At 31.5% G+C, this 16518-nt stretch overlaps 1 long non-coding RNA gene across 1 annotated transcript in view; it reads right to left on the bottom strand.

The window, feature by feature from the left end:
- LOC122268861 (uncharacterized) overlaps positions 1-11593 on the bottom strand; it is a 161995-nt gene extending 150402 nt beyond the window's left edge. The window contains exon 1 of the long non-coding RNA XR_006224729.2: positions 11239-11593. This is a non-coding gene — a long non-coding RNA (uncharacterized lncRNA). The remainder of the gene's footprint in view (positions 1-11238) is intronic.
- Positions 11594-16518: the final 4925 nt, after the last annotated feature.

The following is a 16518-nucleotide window of genomic DNA, read 5'->3' as shown; positions in this document are numbered from 1 at the left end:
GGATCAAACAAAGACAAATTCGTAAATCAATTTATTTTGATAAAGTTTAATTTTTATTAATTTTTGTGCAAAAAATCAATTAAATTAAATTAGAAACTATTTGCGGAGATGTAGTGCTTCGCCCTTCCGCACCGCAGGTCCTGAGTTTTGTACTCAGCCCGGGTAAGATTGATAAAATGGGTACCAAACATGCTTGGGAACTAAACTCTAAGGATCCGCGTCTGAATGACCACTCAACTGAAATCTATGTTTCTGCACCCCGAAGCCAAAGGTCAAGGAAACTTATGGACACAGTAGACCATGGCCCAAATGTATTATATATCTATACACAGAGAGAGATTATATGCATATAGAATAAAAGAAAAAAATATTATTATATGAGGTATAAAATATTATATATTTAAATGATATTACTAGAAATGCATCGTATCTATTTGATACCTGGGTGAAAAAAAATAATATATTGACTGCTTTTCTTAAAGATTGAAAAAAAGATTAGTGGTATTGTCTAAAATAATTGTAAATTGTACGTAATTGTTGTAATTGTACATTTAAAGAAACATGTTTTTAGATTATAGTTTCATAGACTACAACGAAATAGGCAACATGTTAAATAGTTAAGAACTAAAGAGAAAAAAAATATTCTGAAAACTTCTTTCTTAAAACAAGGAATTTCATAAATTTCAGTCGGTCTTCATTCAGATATATATTACTTTTTAAATTGCAGGTAAGTTTCATTTTGATATAAGAAACTTAAAATAGGAAACATACGTTTAGGAAATCAAATATCTAAAATGTACAATGTACTCCTGATATTCATAATTCCCTCCGGGGGTTCGAAGCGTTATAGTAAAAAAACGAAGACGAATATGACAAAAAAGATCATATGAAATTATTCCGAAAGTATTCAAGTTTCAATTTTGCCGGTAGATGGCAGTAACATATACCACTGAACCCAGATGTAGTAAACATAAGGTTGTAGTAAACAGAGGGAATTATGAATAACCCTGTATATAGATAACAATATGCTACGTAAATTACGATGATAATGACGAGCCTACTAAACGAACGAATGACGATGAAAAATATGCAAACTGCGTAACAATGAAAATTAATGCTAATCTAACACTATCTAATACTCACTGGCAAAATTTCGAAATTTATTATGATTATAAGTGTTTATGCATGACTAAAATAACTTTGATATGTATACAAATAATGCATTTCTTTTAAAGATTCCTACTGACACGAACGCTTTTTGTAAGAATATAGATTTTCACCAAATAAATGGATTCAAAATTATAATTCAAATAATAGAAAATAGATTCAAATCTATTTTGAAAATAACTTTACATTGAGTCCACCATTTTAAACTTAATAAATATTTATCTGAAACTTTATGAAACCAGGGGAATATTAGACAGCGAGAATTAATGTATGTATTGTTTTCTTTCAACACAAAGGATCTCGGGAAGGATAAATGGTATCTTTAGCTGGCAATATAAGCGTAAATGGAATTATTCATAGCTCTAGAATTTTTCTTTTATGGTCTAATGGAGGTATAATATTCTACTTGGGCAAATGTTTTAAATAACGGAAGTTAGTAATCTCACTGTTCTTGTAATAGTCTCTAACTTGTCAATAAAAATAGTACAAAATGCTTCAAAATGTTTTTTTTTTCTAAACAAAGTCGTTTTAATCTTTTTAGTTCTGCTTCTTTACAAAAGGTATGGTAAAAAGAACAGTAATTTTAACAATCATAATATTTGGCAAACCATTACCGTAATCGTAAAAATTACTAAATGAATAGTTTAAATTTCATATATTTTGGTTTTATTAACCATAATTATATGGTTGTATTTTACCAAAAGTATGAATAATATACCGCACGATAACATTACCGGAACTTTTTCAACCTGTACTACCATCAAAAATTTTTGAATAATTAGTTTTTTAATCTCATACAAGTTTATTTTTTCTGTTTTGTGTTGAAACAATAATTATAAATTTACATTAATTTTGAGAAAAAAATAGTCAGATATTATATTTTTATTCTACATCAGAAAATTTTCTTAAGAAATCCTTTCTGAAAAGCACCATCAAAAAAACTTTTATAGAAAAATAGATCTAAGAAAAACTTTTTCAGAAAAAAACTTTCTTTTTCCTTTTTATAAAACTACATTTTAAAAATCCTTATAAATTAAAATTAAAAACTTAATATTAGACAATATTTGTTTGCATCTTTTTAGTTTCTTATAGTAGTCTTTCCCAAATTGTAAAAAAATTATAAGTTTTTCTTTTAAAAAAAGGACAACAAAACACTCAAAATTCTTATTTATGGATCCTAAAATAACCAACAGAAACATTATTTCTTTCTTTAGAACGAAAATCAAAACTTTAGGTAGGAATAAATCTGTCCCTATAAAAATGAGAAAGTTATTCTGAAAAATAAAACCAAAAAAAATATAAGGAAATAAGTGAATTGTTAGACCTCACAAAAGAAGAAATATGTCAAGATTAAATTCCTTGTCATGTTTGTTTGAAGATCTTTAAAAGGAAGAAAAAGAATTTATCTGGGCAACGACAACTCATTCAGCGAGAAAGTAAGCACATTTATAAGCTCAAATTAGTTTAAAAAAACATTATTTCTAGTTTATAATTATGTGTTTTTGCAATATTTTTCAATTAATAATATTTCTCAATTATATTTCTTATAATATTTTTCAATTTCATATAATATTTTTCAATTCATAATGTTATGAATTGGAAACTAAAACAAGCGGTCATTTTCAAGTGTACATAAAGTGAAAATAAGATCTCAATGACGGTTCATAGCGCTTAAATATAATGAATTTTATTTATTTTTAGCTATGAACAAAATCGAGACATCATAATCAAACACAATCAACAAATTAGTTGATAGATTCAATCATCAATCACTTTAAAAACAATTATATCAAGAATCAATCAACTAATTTGGAATAGTCTGAAAGAAGCAAACTTTTGAATTTTAAGGACACGGATGCCATTGTAGTCTAAGTAAAATATGTAAAACTCTTGTTTCCACACTTTAACGGAGCAAGTCAGTTAATATGCAAATTATCTAGTTGATGTTCTCATTAACGACTTTCGGGTTTTAACGGTAATGCATGTATTGTTTCTGATTTTGCAGCAGTGAATAATGAAGCAAGATTAGGTTGGATGGCTGTTTGTTAGTTTCAATAACAATGATGAACACAACGATTATTTTAAATCCGTATTTCAGCACCTTCAAAACTTTTTCTACTATTTCAGAGATAAGTCTTCTAATTTTTTTTGTAATATTTGAGAGAGCAAAATAACTATTTCTAACAAATGGAAATTTATTTCCGAAAGTAATTTCCAAGTTATATGTTTTAATAGGGAATGGTAAAGGATAAATGAATTTTTTTGTGCATTGTAAATAATTCTAGACCAAATTACATCATAGGGTGCAATTAGAATTATCTATAATTATCTGTAATATAATTACAAATCACAATATTACAGTATACAGTATTTATTTCATTAGAGTGAGTCAGTGACTTTACTATACATTAAGTGTAAAAATTACAAATATTAGTTTTTTGTTCCATTACATGCTCCGATAAAAACGAATTTTACTGTAAAAAGTAAGAACATCCTGATTGCCTGTATTCTTGACCGGAATTTGATCCGGAATTTTTTGCAGTATATTTGACTTGTAACGTATACTCGTTATATGTCAGCAACTAACTGAGGGGATTTAATTATCGACTATGTCAAACTTCGTCCATCAAAAGGTACTTCAAGATGGAATCAAGTTAACCTGTCTTATATACTAGTGAATTGGTATTCAACATTTATAGTGGTAGTTACATCACATTACTCCCCTTCCAGAATTTTATCTGTGATAGAATTCGATGAAAGAAGAACGATTACCACTAGTTGATTCATGCTGTTTATTTATTTTTTTATATCAATTTCGCTCATTATACTTTTTCTTCATAGCATTCACTCATTATTTTTTTTCTTCATGTTTTTTTATAGCATTTCGCTCATATTTTTTTTCTTTAATTTTTTTTTGCTTATTGACCGAGAGACTTTATTTACTTCACCGGATTTTTTTTGAGCAGTATATATATTTTTTTAAGCAAGTCAACTGTTTAATGTGGATCATCCATCAATATTGGCAAGTTCTTATCCCGTCCGGAGGTCACTAATGAAGGAAACTATAAATCGACTATGTCAACCTTCATCTATCAAAAGGTACCTCAAGATAGAATCAAGTTAACATGCCTTATATACTAGTGAATTCGTATTCAACATTTATAGTGTTAGTTACATCACATAACCTATGTTTTTTAAGTTAATAAAGGAAACGAATTTTGTTTGATTTGTACTTATTCTTTCAAATTGACTGTAAATTTATTTTAAGTATTCCTCAACTAGATTTATTTAGCAATTGTGTGCTAGTACCTTACTTAAAAATTTAAGTAATATCCATAAATTATTCACTATACTTCTCCATTTTTTCTAATAGTGAAATTTTATGCTTTCATAAAACACTTATTGTAAATAAATTACCTTCATTTTATCTACTTATTTAATTGTTAATTAACAATAAAATCTCTAAATATTATTGCAAAAATAAGTAAATAAATAAAAAATAGAAAATATATACAAAAGATAAAAGATATTCAAAAAAATTTATCACGAACTATCGCTTTCTAACAGGTTAAACAATCAAGGCAATAATTTTGAACTATTAGGTGGACCAGAAAGTAATGTCGTATCGGTGCATTTGATTTGTTATCAAGATTTTATTTTTAATCAATAAGGCATTGAAGCCGGCATAAAGCCAGATCAAAAATGAATCGAAATGGATAGAAAAAAAATTAACTGGTTTTTAAGACCAGAGAATATTTTATGTGCCAAGACGACATTACTTTTCCGTCCCCCTTATATTATATGGAGGTTCACCAACTCTATTTACTCTCCCTCAGTAAACCCCGAAACAGTTTTCGCAGTTCCTTTCGGATCACTTCACTATTCGAACTAGTTGCAATCACTCTCAGTCTGCTCTCGCGTAATTCAAAACTGCTCAAAATTATAACAGAGTAATACACATGATAGTTGAAATAAATATCGATATGAGTCTTTTATTTAAAAATATACTGAACTTATCAAGTAAGAAACATCATTGTCCTACTTATTTTTGGTCCATAATCAAGATCATGATTTCAGATCATGAAACTCACAAATATTATCATACCGATATTTTTTACTCACATCTGTTGCATACTATAAACATTTGTTAATTTCTACATAAAAATTAAGAATCTAATCATGATGATTATCACTTATTTTCTTATTTTTCTGAATACAAAGCGTTGAAGTTGCAGAAAATTTCTCATTTTGTATTTTGAATAAGTATGAGCAGTGACGAATTTATCTGTTATAAAACAAATATTGCAAGCGATAATCTCGTATTGCTGTAACCAGCAAAGTATGAAATCCGGCATTACTATATATAATGCCTAAAACTAGCAGCCAAAGTATGAAATGATTTATATTTTACACATTGCCTAGGCATTATATATAATGCCGGATGCTATTTAGGCAAAGTATGAAATAAACGTCCTGATGAGGTTATTATGTATATGATGTGCATGTTACTGTGAATGATCGAAATCGGTGGTTGTTGACTTTCACCGGTGAATGTTGACAACCACATAGTTATATCCACGAATAAATTAATATCAAAGCGGATGTAATAAATATTTCGGACATTCACCGAAACGACTGTGTGATTGTCAACATTCACCGATTTCGGTCATTCACAGTAACATGCACATCATTTACACAATTACCTCATTAGGACGTTTATTCCATACTTTGCCTAAATAGCATCCGGCATTATATATAATTCCTAGGCAAAATATGTAATACTTCTCATATTTCACACATTGCCTAAAAACGTCAGGCATTATATATAACGCCGGCATTTCATACTTTGCCGGTCACATTGCTATCATCTGTATTTCGATCGGTTGCTGTTTGAACTAAAAAAAAAGAATTTCAATTTTAATGTCTGAAAAATGTATGTATTTTAATCAGTTTTATCCAACGAAAAAAAAATTAAATTCTGATTATGCCGTCGCCTAGTAACCTGATCTTTGTATACTATGCATCTGGTCACGGCTATGTAAAGCACGTTTTAAAAACTAATATTTCATTACATTCTCCAACTCTGCCTTTTTTTTCTGGGACTGTGCTAGCTTTTTATTTTCAGGGTGTTCCAAGATTAGATTGAAAAATCCAGAGAGTAATTAAAATACATAAAGAGGGTGAAAGCATAAGAAGATAAAATATATACAGGTATCATCCTCGAAGTATACCACAAAAAGTTTATCAGAGCAAAAAGATTTATTTGATTGATTATTGCAAGAGTTGTTTGAATCACATAGACAACGCAACGTTCAATCACATAGACACTACAACAACGTAAAAAGGATTCCCAGCAGCACTCGATGTAACCAGAATTATTTCTGATGTCTACCAATGCAATCTGTGCATAAGATCTTCCCCTGTGTCCACAATCGTCGCATTTACTTGAACTCACAACCTACTGAAAAAAAGTCACACTGATTGAAAGATAGAAATCCGGTGAACGTGGAGGCCACGCAACAAGTGCCACATGAATGGCATATATGTTTTGAGATTTTAATTCTCCCTACGGAGATCGAGACCTCATTCTCTACGTTAAGTTTCTATCTTCTTTATGTTTTTTATCATCCCTCTGAAATTGTTGGGTAAATTTTGGAACATCCTGTCATAGGTTAATTTTTGAAAAAAGATAAAAATTAACGTCGTTTTTTTTTGTTCAAATATTTCAAATTACTCGCAAATTAAGAATCCACTTGCTCGTATAAATATCTTCTCCAATTTCTGTCCCCATATATTTTACTCCCCGATATACAAAATCGAACAAAATTCTATGGAAACCACTTGAGAGTTGAAAACTTACACTACTTAAGGAATCGAAAATGCTAGTTTCTTCGTGATTCCATTTCGTAAAAATATCACATTCAATCGTAAGTTTCAAAGTAGAAGATCCATCATCATCATCATCATAAAAGAATTCCGCACGAAAAACAACTTAGATTCACATATTTTCAGAAAAATAAATATTTCTTATCACTTCAAAAAAATTAGCACGAAAAAATAAATAAAATTCCGCATATACGAAATTTTCAGAAGAAACAGAAATGCATTGTACATCATTTTAAACCAACTATTGTGTGTGTATTTGTAAGAATCGTCGACAATAGATGGCGCTACGAGATACGAAAAAACTTAAGAAAAAAAAAAGAAGCTGGGGGAGGTTCTCTAGCTTGGTGGTGAGAAGACTGGAATGTTCTATGATGGAGCGCGAAGTTTCATTGATTATGTGATTAATTACTATTATTTTCTATATACTTCATGTTTGTTCCGTGGCATAAGTATGCATCTAAATAAAATCGTTTATGCCAAGAAAGGTTTATGGTGAAATCATTTCACATTGAAAGGTCTGAAAAAGAACCTGCGAAATATTACTGTATTTCAGATAACATGTAAAGGAGTAAACAACACAGAAACACGGGTTGTCACAACAAAATATAATAAAGCAGCAGCATTCTATTTTTATTCTGTATGAAAGGAAGAATAGAGTTTGAACTCCATAATTCATATTCCTGGACTGAAAACTTTACGTTTTACTTCCTCTTTCTTGCGCAAACTTAATATTTAATTTGGAGAATGCGTGGCGTAAAGTACATTTTTCTGGATCAAACACATTGTGATCAGAATGAACAAGCTTCTTGGTAACATTTTAAAGTTGTAGTTTCTGCCTAGAAAATATTTCCATAATTTATTACAACGCAACTTGTAGGATTTCTTCAAAAGTTAGGAACTTGAAGTGAAACATGTATTTTTATATTTTCTAGATTTGAAGAGCAAGAGAGAGTACGTGTATGATTCTATATATGTCGTGTTATAAAATTATTTTCTTATTTTATCATTCTTAGAAAAAGATTATATTTTGTTAAGATAAAAAAAGACGGCTCGTTTTTTATGCAAAGGATTATACATTGATAAGTTAAAAAATTTAGCCCTTTTTTATGCAAAACTCGATTTTTGGAATACGAAATAAAATATCTAAAATGAAATTTTTTATGCAAAAGAAGCTATAATATAAAAACATTAAGGATAACGCACATGACAGATTTAGGGGAAGAAAGGAAGTTTTAATTTGCCGAGAAATTCTTGAAAATGGTGAAATTTTCGTTTCGAAAAAAAAGTTTTAAAAAAAAAGTTTTAAAAAATTCAAACAGAGGAATTTTTTTTTCTTAAGAATAAACTTATAATTTAATAGTCCTTGAAACAATTTTCAACTAAAAAATAATATTCTTTGTGACGGAGAAAAATGTGTTTGTTTCTCCATCAGTAGCCGCACATTATTCGTATAGTGTAATATATGAATGTTCATTTGGGCCAATATTGAATGAATAAAACAATTAAGTTTCCAGGAAATAATGTACAAATCGGCCTCACCAATTTTGAAATTAAAAGTGAATATATTTATTCTCAACGGACAGAGAATGTATGGGTAGGAGATCCATAATTTGGCGATTTTTCCAAATATACCATAGCCAAAACAAAGCCAACTAGCATATCAACATGGATGTAAAAGAACACCTTGGCGATCACGAGTCGCCAACAAATTTATGTGAATTATTACAACCATGCAACCGAAACATTTAGCCGTTGGAAAATTAGAATAAAAAGTTATAAATAGATTTTTGTTTTCGATTAAAGGCGACAGTGAATATATAAGTCTGCATTAGTAATGAAATAAAAAAAAGTATCCGTTACATTGATCTAGAAGAGAAGAAATAAATATTTTATGATCGTTTTAAAAAGATTAAGTTTGTGATTTATTTAAAATATAATTCTATTAATAAAAATCAGCTTAAGTAATGAAAGATATTTTAAAAGGATAGAAAATAAATATGTAATGCCAATTATGGCATCACATTCTTATAATTAAATAACTGGAGGGCTCCACCCCCAGCTCGCTGCACTCGCCAACCCACGGAACTGATTCCCCTGTTTCCTTCAATAGCTTTGAAATTCGTGTTTGCTTCGTTAGCATATTAGATACTTCTTTATTTTGGTCAAACTTGGCATGTGGGTCATTTTCAAAATATTGAGGAACATTCAGAAACATTTTTCTTTCAAAAACAAATATTCGAACTATAACTTATAAAAATTTCAGCTGCAATTGGAATGTTTTTATCCATGAAACTTAAAACAGAAGAGCAATTTCTTGATTTGGAGCATAAAAGAAAAAACGTGTTGAAATATGCTTTGTGTTCTTATCTGTTACCATTGTTCAAAATGTTTAAATAAAAGAAAGTTACCTTCAAACGTAAATAATTTACACTCTAGTCAAATTTAAACACACTGTTAATTACTAAAACTGCTTTTTTTAAAATTTATACAGGAAAATGCAGTTTTTAAATTATTGGCAACTGCTTGGAAAAAGTTAACAGAGGGTTGACAGTAGACCTAAACTTAAATGTTCTTGCATCGCATGTTCTAGTCATACAAGCTACCTATATTTCTCTTAAGGAACTTAATATTTAATGAAATGCTAAATTTTAAAAAAAAATCAATAAACAAATTTTTCTCGAACATGGTAACACAGTGTAGGGAGTAACAAAGGGAAAAGCAAACTGCAAGTCAGTTAATTCATACAGGCTTACTTGAAAAGAAGAAATGTTTCTAAAAAAACTGAAAAACGTAATTCGATCTGATCAAATGAACAGTGAAACAATAAATTTTTAAAAAAAGTTATGTTAATAATCGTAAAAAAAGTGAAAATAAAACATCCTTATTTCGTCTAAGCGTTATTTTCTTAGAATACAAAGAATATAAAGATATTTTTAAAAATGGCTACCTTATCTAAAAATAAACCATGGAGACCAGGAAAAAAACGAAAATAGATTTTTTTTGCCAACTCAGATTATGTAGAATTAAATTTTTGCTGACTTTTTTTTGACCAACTCAACAGAAATATTTCAATGCAATATTTAAAAAAACCCGGTGGCCGACGCCCGATGGCTGAGTGGTATCGCTTCACGCTCCCGTGCCACAGGTCCTGGATTCGATCCTCGGGGCGGGGAAGGTTGACTCAGTCTTTCATCCCTGCAGTGGGTCGATAAATGAGTACCAAGCATGCTTGGGAACTAAACACTGGGGGTTTCGCGTCCGGCTGACCACCTAACCGGAACAACTTCTTCTGCACCCCAGAGCTCAAGGTCAAGAAAACTGAGATGGACATAGTGGACCTTGGCCCTCTATGGGCTGTCGCGCCACTGAGTTTAGTTTCATTATGATAACAGACTGAAAAGAAATCCCGGGACAATATAAAAATGCTTGATTTTGACTAAAAAGAAATTTTAATCTGTATGTTAGATAAGCTGATCTGCGTTTTATAAGTAACACAATTTTCACAACTAGATAAATTAAAATTATTTTCAATTAGCAGTTGGTTTAATTGTAGTAAAATATGAAGCAAAGAAAGCTGAGATATAGCATTTAAGCTTTATCGCATTAAAAAGGCATTAAACAGGCATTATTTTTAAAATACTAATTTCTATGTATCTAATGTATCTACATTTAATAAAAAGGATATAGTAAAGGAACTTGATTGCTAAAAACTGTCATTTAAAATTTAATTTCAGTGATTAAAATTACTTAAAGTCATGGGACATCAAAAGGGCAAGTTTTCTGAAAATAACCATGCACCCAACTCTTTGATTTCTAATCCTGCAAAACGTTTGATTTATAATCTACTCATTCAAGTTATCTGCATTACGATTTGGTTTATTTAAATTTTAGTGCAACGTGTAAATTATATTTCGAACAAATCGTTTATGTAATTCCCTCGTACACACAATTTGAAATCTCAGAATTTGGAAAACGACAGTTTTAAATCCTTTATTCTATGTAACATTTAGCTGACATATATAAATAAAAATTTAACTGTAAATAATTATGCTACTTGCATAAACTAATGAGCATAATTGTAACAAAAATATCGTATTTATATGAACTTTTGGGGCAAACTTAATAATATCTAAAACATGAAAAATATCTAATAAATTAAAAGTTTAAACTTAAGTTTGAACTTACTCATGATAGCTCACTGGTTTGATATTCCAGTTCTTTTTTTACAACTTGTGGAAGGAATTTCATCAGTTTTTAACAATGAACACATTAGTTCTGTAACACAATAAGAATGAAAGAATAATTGATGTATAAATTAGCATCAGATATATTTGTACATAAGTTTTTGTTAAAAATTGAATTTCTTCTGGTAGGCAATGGTGATTATATTTAGGATGGAGGATTTTACTTTCTTTCTAGTTCATCAAACTACCATACTGAATTACTTTAATTGGAACTTCATAAAAGTTGGGAAAAAAATTCAATAAAAGTCAATAAGTCGAACATACTGCTCATTCTCAAAACTAACAGCACGTGAATGAATAGTAGCATTTATTTATTTTATTTATTTGTTTATTTATTAATGCAATATACATTTGCAAGCTTGCGTGCTCAATAAAGGCTTATAAACCTTTGTAAAGTAGAAGGACAGATAGCAAAATACAGAAAAAGATAGCACGACCCACACCCAGTGTAACAGCGTTATTCGAACCCGCTACTTCCAATCTTGGAGCAGCGTTGGCGGGATGACACCGCTCGGCTAAGGCGGACACTTATTTATTTATTTATTTATCTATTGGTTCATCATATATTTGCAGGCTTATATGGTCAATTAAGGCATATAAGCCTTTGTCAAGTAGGAGGTCAGATAGCACAATACTGAGAAGGACAACACGAAGATACACCCAATACAACATTGGGATTCGAACCCGCTACCTCCATATTGCACACAGCGTTTGACGGGAGATATTGCTCAGTCTGGGAAGCCCCAAGTAATAGTAGAAATCGACCAATCTGTTTTGAAGCTCTATGCTTCATAAATACACTTGTAGATCTCATGAATTAAGAGATATGAAGTTGGAGAATAATTCCTTTATAAGCACTTAGTGGATGCCAAGAAAAAAATTTGCTTATATGATTTTTTAATGTCAGCTGTGACATAAATCAGGCGAGAGACAAAACCCCAGGGCTGAGATGTTTTCGGAGAATACCTCTTGAAAACTAAATGGAAAATTAATGTGATTGATAGTGCCGACCGGCCTGTGTATGGGTTAGGGAACTGCCTTTGCACCAGAAAGGTTCTGGGTTCGAATCCCGGGATAGGCATGGATGTTCTTTCCATCTCTGTACTATCTGTCCTTACTGTGGGAGCAACGTTGGCCCACCTAATATGTTGCCCCTGAAAGAGTGGCCAACAAATCTGCCCTTCAGGTGCCTGTATGACCTAGGTCATTATCCAGGTGGACATTGCAAAAAAAAATGTGGTTGATATTTACGATTTACCTACATCTGCATTTATTGGTTTGTGACACACGTGAATGATGTTGACAGAATTGTAAAAAATAGTTAGACATACGAAAATTTTCAGTAGCTAACGTAGCAATTTAAGGGAAAGCGATGCAGAAAACATAAGAAGAAAAACCGCGGTGGCCAAAGGAAACAAACCAAGACAATTTAACGTGAACGTATGCAATAGTCTGGATAATCGGCATGCGTGTAAGTGAAATAAGACTCAAAATTATTAAGATGAGCTTTTGAATCAGAATGGGGTTCAATATACAGTATATTGCACANCAGTGATACTTGACTTCGGTGATCTGCTGGGAACCGTGTCTTAACGATTAGTCCACTGTGGGACTTATCTATTGGTTTATCATATATGTGAATGCTTATGTAGTCAATTAAGGCATATAAGCCTTTGTCAAGTAGGAGGTCAGATAGCACAATACTGAGAAGGACAACACGAAGATACACCCAATACAACATTGAGATTCGAACCCGCTACCTCCACACTGCGCACATCGTTTGGCGGGTGATATTGCTCGGTCTGGGAAGCTCCAAGTAATAGTAGAAACCGAGCAATCTTTTTTGAAGCTCTATGCTTAATAAATGCGCTTGTAGATCTCATGAATTAAGAGATATGAAGTTGGAGAATAATTCCTTTATAAGCGCTTAGTGGATGCCAAAAAAAATTAGCTTATATGATTTTTCAATGTCAGCTGTGACATAAATCAGGCGAGAGATAAAGTCCAGGGCTGAGATGTTTTCGGAGAATACCTCTTGAAAACTCAATGGAAAATTAATGTGGTTGATAGTGCCGACCGGCCTGTGTAGGGGTTAGGGAACTGCCCTTGTACCAGAAAGGTTCTGGGTTCGAATCCCGGGATAGGCATGGATGTTTCGATCTCTGTACTATCTGTCCCTACTGTGGCAGCAATGTTGGCCCACCTAATATGTTGCCCCTGAAAGAGTGGCCAACAAATCTGCCCTTCAGGTGCCTGTATGACCTAGGTCATTATCCAGGTGGACAATGGGAAAAAAATGTGGTTGACATTTACGATTTACCTACACCTGCATTTATTGGTTTGTGACACACGTGAATGATGTTGACAGAATTGTAAAAATAGTTAGACATACGAAAATTTCCAGTAGCTAACGTAGCAATTTAAAGGAAAGCGATGCAGAAAACATAAGAAGAAAAACCGCGGTGGCCGAAGGAAACAAACCAAGACAATTTAACGTGAACGTATGCAATGGTATGGAAAATCGGCATGCGTGTAAGTGAAATAAGACTCAAAATCATTAAGATGAGCTTTTGAATCAGAATGGGGTTCAATATACAGTATATTGCACAGAAATCATGCTTAACAATTATTACAGTTTAGGCTTCTTCTAACCATTAAGTTGTCATTTTACAGCAACACTCAAATAGTTTTTATGAAATAAAGTTTGTCAAAATTTATGATGAACCCAGTATTAATTGACCTCTTCTGTATTAATTTATCCAGTATTAATTTACCTACAGATTTCACAAAATAAATTTGGTAATTTCAACTTAAACAAGCTTTTAGTATTTACTTCTCAAGAATATGAATAAATGTGTCTGTTCATTCTAATCGTTCTAAAAAAGCGTTATTACCTTCGAAACATGAACTTCATAACTAGAAGAATATAACACTTCCCTACCATGCCTTTAATAATTTCGAAAAACTTTTTACCATTTCATTAAAAAACCTTTTTTAAGACACACTGTATTTGCTTGACAAAAATAGTCAAATGCGATAGTGAAAATATTAATCCTTTTCAGCAACAAAAAGTTAACAAGTAGAATAATTGTAAAATATCTTAACAACAACGATTGTATCAGAAATTTTCCACTTCCTTGCAAAATATTTCTATAGTATGTCATATCCCATACTTAAAATGTTAGCTTTTCCAATAAGTCCTTGTTAAAACTAATTAAACTTTATTAAGCTATTTTCTGTTCATTGACAACGTCCAATGGCTCACTTTTTTCAACTATGTGCCTTAAGCCGTAGTCTTCGAATCATTTTTTCCAATCCAGAAGTCAAAAAGCGGAAAGGTATTATTTTGCTAAAGACTTCAGCTGCACACTTCCAAGTATTATCTGGCTCCTGACAAAAGTCTATTTTCTCTGGAGATGCCTTCTCCAAACGTGACACAAGGTGACCTCAATTATCTTCCACTCTTTCAGATATATCCTTCAAGAAGATTGGTCGGAGGATATCAAGAGAATAAAATAGAAGTCCGTGTGATTTCTTGTCTTTCCAGCCAAATAATCTTCTTCAGATGAGATACTTTTTTTTTCTTATAATATTTTATGGGTGGAATTATTTGAAGCATATTTTAACCCACTAATACCACAGATCTCAAAGGTAATTCTAAAGAGCTCACTGAAATTTTAAATCTAATATAAATTCTATCTAACATAATTCCCTTTTTCTAATATAAATTCTAATATAATTTATATTAGAAAAAGGGAATTATGTTTATATGAAGGGAATATTTTTCTAATATTTTCTAATATAAATCTAATATAAATTCTATCTAACATAATTTTTATCTAACATAAATTCCCTTAAATATTCTATCTTTTACATTTTATCAATGGTAGCACAAACCAAGCGTAATTTTATGTCAATATTTTTTTAAATTCCAAGAAAACTATGATTTCTTCAACTGTGGAAAAATAAATAAATATATAAAGCATGAAATAATAGTTTGTGATATGTGTATACAGCGTTCCCGCAACAACCTATTGAAGGCATGAATGATGTATATATATATATATATACAGAGTGGTCCTAAAATATATGTCAAAAATGTAAAAGTAGGTAGAGGGGACCTAAATAAACATATTTCGTATAGGATTGTGCGTGCGGTAATGCCACCTTGAGCCGGTAGGGAATCGAATTTTCTTTTGTCTTTACTTGTCTTTTCAGTTTCCTTTGATTCATACTGCTTTACAAGCTAGTGCTTTAATGTGCCATTACCGCACACACATTCCTATCCGAAATATGCTTATTTATGTCCCCTCTACCTACCTTTACATTTTTGACANTATGCCTGTTAAGATAGAGGGGGTGCGATAGTTCTTGTTTTTCAGTGGCGCCATCTATGACCAAGAATTCGACTTTTGCCTCACCATACGTCGCACCCGTTTATAGGGCGGACCCAATCATACATCCATACATTCATCCACAGGTCGTAATTTTGACCTGAATCAGAGAACGATCGATCTCCAATCCAGTACCTCCAGAGGTATTGATTTGTTATGGGAACATGGAGGACTTTTGCGACTCGACAGATTTAACGTGCATAAGTCACTTTACTACACGGGGAGTTTTCTGCCGGCGGGGTTCGAACCCACGAATTCTCGGACATGGGCCCAGCTCCCTACCGTTATTTTACCTTAATCAACCAAAATGGCAAAATAATCATTAAAAGGTGTCATCCAAATTGTTAACTGTGAGAAAAGTCATTTTCTGACAGTTTTCAGTAAAAAACTAGAATTTTATCAGAAAGAGCGCACATTGAAAGCTGAAAGATAAGTCAAGTGATAAGAATTATAAATTCATGATTCTATTTTCCGTCATCGGTTGCCTTAACGCAACAGTGGTTCCCTAATAAGCTTAGAGTAATCAATGTGTGATAAACACCTTATAAAGCATCTTAGTTCCTGGCATCTGGGTGCATACTATAGCCCAAAAGCCTAATCTGTTAATCTAATGACGAGCTGAATCTGGTTTCGAAGAACAGCGTTAGCAATACAAAATTGACTCCATTCCTTCAAAATATTAAGGGTTTTTATGGCCATTCTCTCCTCAATTTGTTCCACTGAACTATTGGAATACAAAACTTTCACTCACGCATAGATGGAAGTACCACAGTGCTGCTAAACACAAAACAGTCTAATATTTCCCATCTTTCACTATAAATGACACC

The sequence above is a fragment of the Parasteatoda tepidariorum genome, chromosome 2 (assembly GCF_043381705.1).
Source record: "Parasteatoda tepidariorum isolate YZ-2023 chromosome 2, CAS_Ptep_4.0, whole genome shotgun sequence".
Taxonomy (NCBI): domain Eukaryota; kingdom Metazoa; phylum Arthropoda; class Arachnida; order Araneae; family Theridiidae; genus Parasteatoda; species Parasteatoda tepidariorum.
The sequence above is the reverse complement of the archived record's forward strand: the minus strand, read 5'-3'. Positions and strand labels throughout refer to the sequence as shown.